This window comes from Vigna umbellata, chromosome 6 (genome assembly GCF_029865625.1).
Source record: "Vigna umbellata cultivar VRB3 chromosome 6, Vumbellata_1.0, whole genome shotgun sequence".
Lineage (NCBI taxonomy): Eukaryota > Viridiplantae > Streptophyta > Magnoliopsida > Fabales > Fabaceae > Vigna > Vigna umbellata.
In genome coordinates this window covers 11213376-11221520 of record NC_142170.1, presented here as the reverse complement: position 1 = coordinate 11221520, position 8145 = coordinate 11213376, and the positions used below count along the sequence as shown (strand labels likewise).

At 30.3% G+C, this 8145-nt stretch overlaps 1 long non-coding RNA gene across 1 annotated transcript; it reads left to right on the top strand.

Moving 5' to 3' along the window:
- The first annotated feature begins 372 nt into the window (after positions 1-372).
- On the top strand, positions 373-2915 carry LOC124842682 (uncharacterized). The gene is made up of 2 exons (XR_007029198.2): positions 373-1837; positions 1973-2915. It is a non-coding gene; the product is annotated as an uncharacterized LOC124842682 (long non-coding RNA).
- The last annotated feature ends 5230 nt before the right edge of the window (positions 2916-8145 follow it).

The window sequence follows — 8145 nt, the reverse complement described above, 5'->3', positions numbered from 1 at the left end:
TTAGCAAACCCTATATATATATATATATATATATATATATATATATATATATATATATATATATATATATATATATATATATATATATATATATATATATATTAAACTCCACTTTTGGAAAAGCCATTTCTTTTATTTTGAAAAATAAATATTTATTTAAGGAAAACCGTGTTCGATCTATGTTACGTTATTATAATTGATGAAAGATAAATTTTGTTTAAGCTTATAATTTAAAAATAATTTTGAAATGAAAGGAAAATTGAGGAGGTTATTTTTTGTGGCGTCATCCCTCCGCCAACGAGTTGAAATTAGGGTTTAGGGGAAATTAGAATGAGTATCTTGGCCACATAAAACCAGGTACACAGTACCATATATACAGCTAAGTCCAACCAATGAGAATATAGAGAAACCAAATCACCAATTTCATTACCAATATATATTTTCCACCATCACACAGATTCACCTTCCTCCCCCTATATATGACTCCCCCAACCTTCTTCCACTGTTACCATTCAACACACACTTCCTTCTCTCTCTCTCTCTCTCTCTCTCTCTTCCCACCTTTTTTTCTTTCGTTTTCTCCATACTTTTCCTCTCAGCTTTAGATCTTAGTCGTATTGGAACATGCTGTGTATGGTTTTTTTATATGTTCTATATCTCTATATCTCCTCCTTCCGATTCTAACTCTGATCTATAATCTATTTCAAGGGTACAATATAAATATGAAATATTTCGATGTGCCCTTTTTATCTTTTGAGAAACTACTCCTTCCTATAAGGATTTGCCAAGGTACGTGAGTCTTTCCCTTTTCGAGGGATTACTGTTTGGTTTTGATTCTAACATCAAGGGTTCTTTTTTAAAATCTCTTTTTGTTTACACAAGCGAAAGTATGGTTCTTTTTAATCAACACAGCAAAACAAGTACTTTGTAAAAGTATAGTTAGCTGGCTTTGAATCCGGCTGGTTTGGTTTTCTTCAATCGTTGGAGGGTCTGAAAGTAAGCGCTTTTGTTGTTCTTTATGGAGTGGTTGAATTTTGTTGTTTTCTTTTTTATTTATTTTAATTGGGGTTTTGGCTTTTCTTTTGTTCTTGAGGTATGAATTGAGTTCATGTGGTTAGATTCCATTCGGGGTACCCAACTGGCCTCGTGTGGCAAACACAAACTGACCACTTGCAACAGGCCACATCAGCGACTCCTCGTGGCCTTGCTGCTAAAATTCCACATAAAATCTCAATTTTCCGTGTCCCCTCTTTCTTTTCTATTTTTTACCCTCTCTTGCTTTCTCTCTGTTTCATGTTGTTCACCTTTTTTTTTTTTTTTTAATTTATTTTCCCTCTGGACAAATTTCCGTGACATTAACTGGTCTTCACTATTGGAGTAACCTATTGAGCTTTTTAGCCATACATACGTTTCACTAAAAGTGGCAATAATGCTTTATAGCTTCTAAATATATACACATGTCTATGTATGTGCATACCTCTCTTTTTCAGAAGCTATAGTTGCATGGACAGATTGACAGTCGTTGTTTGCGGATGTAGCATCATCAAGATTCACATGCAAATGAAGGTGGATGGGACTGTGATGCAATCTAAGCGCTGGTCTTTTTGATGTGAGAATCTTGATGATGCTGCATCAGCCATAAACGGCTTTAAAAAGTTGAACAAGTACTGCGAGTAGAGACCCCCCAATTAAAGAGTGAAGATAAAAAAGAAAGAAAGTGGTAGGTATACACATATGCACACACATACACAGCTCAAACTTCCAGGCATTGTCCATGAGTTCACGATGCATTACAAGGAGAGGTGACTCTTTCTGCTTTCCTTTCTGTTGCTGTCAGGTGCCTTTTTTCATCTATCTATCTTTTCTGTTTGCAATTTGCAGTGCTAAATTTTTGTTTATTCACATTACTGGATGCCCTTCCTGTCTTTTAAATATTATTTTTCCACACTAATTAGCTCTTTTTCATTTGCAGACAGTACTAGGTTATCGAACATTGGCTATTTGGATTTTGGAGGCTCAGTGGAGCGGCTGAGTGTTAGGTCCTTTATATGCTGACTTCACAGATCTATGAATATTCCTTTTCAACAGGAATGCTGCAAGAGAAATGGTGTCTTTTCAGTTTCTTAATATATATTCAAACATCACTTTATCCAAATCTTGAGCCAATAAAGACACACACACATAATGCAGAGAGTAAGAGAGAGAAATTAATATTTGGATTTTAGTTCGCCATATCTCATGTTTCTCATGTCATTTTGTATTGTAAGAGAGAGTGCTCAGCTTCTGTTATTCAGATCCACCCATCATACTTAATCATCTATCAAATCCTATAACGCTTATATGCACTTTTACCAGAAGATATACATATACATATATATACAAAGTTCTTCAGCCTGCAGTTTTTGTGGTGCCAAATTATAGTGAATTGTTACCTTGATAAACTAGTGCTTTTAATTACTGATTGTTGTAGTTTTATCGGATGGGGGGTGGGATTCCCGTGTTTAACAGTAACTCCTTGTTACGACATTTAATATTATATGGTGGAATTAATGAAATATATTATAAATATGGACATTCTTCCAAGTGGCTTGCATATGAGGATCACTGAAAATTGAAGCTGGCTTGGAACTTGGTTTTGTCCAACCACGGACTTTGTCTTAGATTCATGTCAAAGTTTTGGCTTTATCATGCACAAAAATCACTACAATATGAAGCCCTGGTCGGTTCAACCCTTGGTAGATAATCTCAACAGCAGAGATATTTCATCCCATAGATCCATTATTATTTACCCCTCTTGTTTTATACATTATTGGTCAAAGATCTAAGTAGTAGAAGGTTTTTATTTTGCAGAATAATATATTGTTGAATATTTATGACAGTGATAATTCAGTCTATTTAAGATGTTATCATGGAAATTTGTGTGCTGGCATTGCTGTCCAATCTTGGTTCACATATATTTGCTCCACTTGTTCAAATTATGCCACACACTCTCTTCACTATCTTGCCCTATTTCTTCGTACTGCATACAGATCTTGGTGTCCTCTCTCCCCTTGCTGGAGGATACAAGGCCATTATTTTGTTTGGATTTTGACTGACATACAAGGAGTTTAACGATCATAGTGTCTCCTTTTTGCCATAAAAGTGGATAAATTATTTCTGTACAACCAATATTAATCATGAGAAAAACGAAATAAGTCTATGCATGATGTTACAACTAATGAAGCGAGCATATAGAGAAAAAGAATTCAACCAGAATGATATCCCAGTATAAAAGTCATCCACACTATTATTGAGTTATATATGAACTGATATATATATATATATATATATATATATATATATATATATATATATATATACACTTAGATACTAGATTTAATAATTATTTTAAATTGGAATATATCTAAGATTATTCATTTTTATATTAAAATTAAGTTGAAAAAATTAATAATGTAAAACTGTGTTAAGAAAATACTATATGGGTAATATAGTTGTAAAAGTTTAGAGTGTTCTATATATGATCAAAATAAACGGTGAAGTTGGTCAGAATGATATTAGAATTTCCCTAACTAGTAAGAGAAATATTGTCTATTTTTAACCCTAAACCCCTTACAGTAAATGTGTTAAATAAATTTTTCTTTGCTTGTGCAATTAATCAGTAACTATTTTATTTTGCAATACCGTGTATGATGCAGAAGCAAATTCATGACTTCATCGTATACAAGAAAGGAGTAAAGAAAAAAATTATAAATAAGAATAAAAGGTAAACATTTATATCAGGTGGTGTTTGTAAAAATAACTAAATTATAAAGTTGTCTTACATTTGTAAGATTTTGATTATAAACTTTATATAGGTGGTGTATGTCTGGTTATTTAGTTTTATATCCTGAGTTTTACTAACCTCATTACCTGTCATTATACTTTTATATCTCCTCTTAATTTTATTTTTCCATATGCAACAGCAAATAAAGTACGGAACCCCTAACTTCAAATTCAGGAAAAAAAATTTATTTTAGCATAAAAATATATTGTTTATAAAGTTAAAAAAACAAAAAACTAGTTTTTTTATTCAGTTAGAGTTATAAAAGATATTTTTGTTTAGGTACTTTGTTTTTTTTTTAAATAACTGTAGGATATGTTTAGATTTTAATCATAAGAAAAAAAATGTACAACGACAAAGCAAGATAACACATGTTCCCCATACATTGGCATCTTGCTGTTAGCATTTGAGACAATGTAACAATCCATTGTTAACCATACTCACATATATGTCTAGTCGTAGGGACACCTTCGCATGTTGAGATAAACATTGTAATATTGTTCTGTCACTCTTAGCACATGTTTGGATTATGAAAGTGAATTTTTTTGTCTGAGAATTATTTATTGTTAACGTTCTTCATTCTTTCCCAAATCTTCAATTTTTTTTCCCATATATTAATTTTAAAAGTATCTTTTTTATTTGTTCTTATATAAGAAATACAATTGTATCTTGTTTTTAGAAGGAATTGAATCTACAACTTATTTCACTTTTTGTTTCAACGTTACTGTTAAATCAACTATATAACTCCTAATTTTGAAGTGGGTAAGAGAAGTTATGAATTTAACTTTCTTTACTAACGTGATACTAATAATTAACGTTTGTCGATAAAAAAATGATGTTATGACAAAATCATTCAATAATATAAAGTCATTAAGACCTAAGCTTTGAATAATTATATTCAGAAAATTCAATATCAAGCAAGTTAGATTTGGTGATGCCGTGTTGGAGATGAAAACTTAAAATTCAGCCTCATTTCTATAAGTTGGTTGTTCTTTATCATGGCTAATTTTTTTGGTAACACGTTTGAAAGGGTTTAACATATTCAAATTAAAATAGAACACATTCGGCTAAGCATAAGAAGGGGAAATTGGATTGGATAAAATTTCCAGAATGTAATCTAAAGCATTTTGAATGAGGCATGGTTTGAAGAAGGGTGAGTTTCATTGTTTAAGAAAATAGGGAGAAATTAGAGGGAAATTATGATAAAGGAATTGTTGTTATTATTAGTATGAGTGGAAAGTGAGAAGGTTGAAATGAAAATGAGTATTTATGTTGGTTGGAATGGGTAGTGGTAAGTGGGGTATTTTGGTCCCCACGGTTTATGTGTATAGTACATGTTATGGTATGTTATGGTCCCTCACTGTCACTCACACTGTGTATGTCATACTACTAGGTGTAAATGGGGCAGACATGCACTTCAAAAGGCCACTCTTCGCTCCATCTACAAACTAATTTATTCAATCCATGAATCATGATGCAAAATAGTTCTAATGTTTCATAGTATACGCACCTAAACTAACAAATGTGTATATTCAGTTTATCACACTTATTCACGATCAATTTATGGGGAATCTTCACACAAGATAGTTTTAGATAGTTTTAGACCAACCACGTAACGTCCCAAAATTGTATCTATTCATCAGCCTCAAAATATCATGCTCTCAAAAGAAAAAAAAAATACATCTACTCTTTTAAGAAAAAGATGTAAAACAGAACCAAAAATCACGTCTATCTAGATTTTTTATTTTGATAACCATTTAATAGTCTTATATCCTCTGAGAGTCAGAAACTTAAGATAATTTAAATATTTTTTTCATAACCAATGTGTCACTTAAGAATAAAACTCTGATAGAATACAAGTTTAAAAACGGATAATACCTCAGATACATTGTAATTAACCTTAACGATATCACTCGATCCACTTGAAATTGAAACATTGACAATCATAAATTGTTTTAGGTCTCAACTCCTAAGTGATGTGAGACTATTAGGTATATAGTAAAACAATTTTAGCAAAAAAAGAATATAACTATTAATATAAAAACTGCAATCAAAATGTGAATAATTTTAATTGTAAAAAAGTAAAAGATATATAATTGACATAAAATATGAATGATTTAGTATTTAACCGTGAATACAATAAGTTAATATATTTAAACACATTTTAAGAAAAAATCACTATTTATATGGATCACTTTCTCTTTACATTGTTTTTATATTTTTAAAATATTTGTTCATCTTTTCGAAAATTTAGGCCCACCTTAAGGATCTTGGTGAAGAACACAATAAAATTGTCCAATCAAAATTTCAAAATTTGTTTAAAAACAAATTCTTAAGTTGGTTTTGAAAGTTTTACATGTATGAAAGCTAAGGATGTTGTATGAGATTTCATTTATTTATTTATTGTATGTTAAGTAGTGGAAAATTATAATATGTCAAATAAGTCAAATTTTTTTAAGATGTTATTTTAGAACAAAATAGTCCATGTTAGACATAAGAAATGAATAAAAAATTCATATTGGAATTTTTGGATCACTTTTTATATTATATTATGTGGAATTTATAAATTAATTAAATGAAAATCCAAAAAATTTGGTTATTAGGAAGTCAAATTTGTTAGGTGAGTTGTTTAAATAAAAACTATCAATGATTTGGTCATTGGGAGAGTAAAATTTTGTTACGAAAAATTCAACTAATGGAAAAACCGAGTTTTGGTCGGTAAGAAAGTAAATTCTCATTTAGGGAGCTGTTTTTAGAAAAACTCTCTATGGTTTAGCCATTAGTAGAATGCTTTGGTCATTAGGAAGTATAGTTTTCTCTCATACAAATTCTTAGGGTATATTGATGCCTTTAGCTAGGCAAACAAATATTTTTTTTTAAGTGTTAAATGTTAAAAGATATTTATCCTTTAGTAATTGAATTGAAATTAATTGTATTTGACTAAAATTACATTTTATTACTATTGTGATATTACAAAATGACATGTGGAAACAACGTTATCTAAAATGAGAAAATATTGTGTTTATATAATTTTCACTCAAATTGATACATGAATATCACACATTTCTAACTGGAAAAGAAAAACTCATTAAACACTTGAGATTAAAACAGAAATATATTTCTAGAAGGTTTACTAGATCCCTCACACAATCTTCTATTTATATTAAAGAACAGGTACACAAATATATGAAAGATTAAGAGACTCCACTAAACATTAAAAAATAGGTACAAAAATACATAAAAGATTAAGAGACTCCACTACAAATATAACTACAGAACTACGCATTATTATAGGTTCGATTAATAAATATCTAACACACTACACCCTATGTAAGCTTAATGATAATACATATATAATTATTCTATTACAAATCTTAGAAATAAAAAAAATCATTTCAACTTTAAGTTTCTCTTCAATTATATATGTGTACCAATTTCAATATGTTTTATTCATTGATCTATTATTACGTTACAAACTCACATATTTCTTTAGTTTAAAACCCAAATCTAATAAAATATTTCATAATCACAAAAGTTCATATATTTGAAAATGTTAAAAAATCTGTTTTTCTACTACCGATTGTTTTCTGATGTATCTTCGTATTTTCTTCCTGCACTTGTATAAATGTAATTTCAAATCTGAAACACATTTTAAAAAAATAATACATTTCAGTAATCCATAACATATTATTAATAATATTCTAGATTACAAAATCCCTAACGTATTATTTATTTAAATGCAATATGTTTCTTCTTTTTCCTTAATTCACTTATTCCCACTCAATCTCGCACCCATTGACACAACCCGGTAAAGAGGGGCAACACACTCTGCAATTTCTCCTCTTTATTACTCTAATTATTCTCAAAACAATTAAATGCAAAAACATTTTTCAAAGAAACTCTGTCTGTAGGTATGGGCACCACTGTCACAATTCGACGTGTTTGCTGTGCAACTCGAATCTAGCCGTTCACAAATCACGCTGTCACTCCTATGCTTCGATCTCTCTCCGATCTCATTACTGCCATCGACAAGGACACCAACATCTCTCTCATCTGTTGTAATTTTCTTCTCTTACCTGATAAAAATAAAAATTAAAAAAATAAAATTGGAATTTTAAACTGTGTAGACGTAAAAGAAAAAATTATGGACGTGCAGTAAGAAATACCCTTTAGTTGTTCTTCCATCAAACAACTGCTGCAGTCCAAATGATGAAGCGGGCTCGATGGTCCAATCCAATCATGGAATGGGCTGCATGAAATTGGGCTGCACTTCTTAACCTACAATGGGCAGTCCAAAAGCTAATTGCATCCCACTACATTCATTT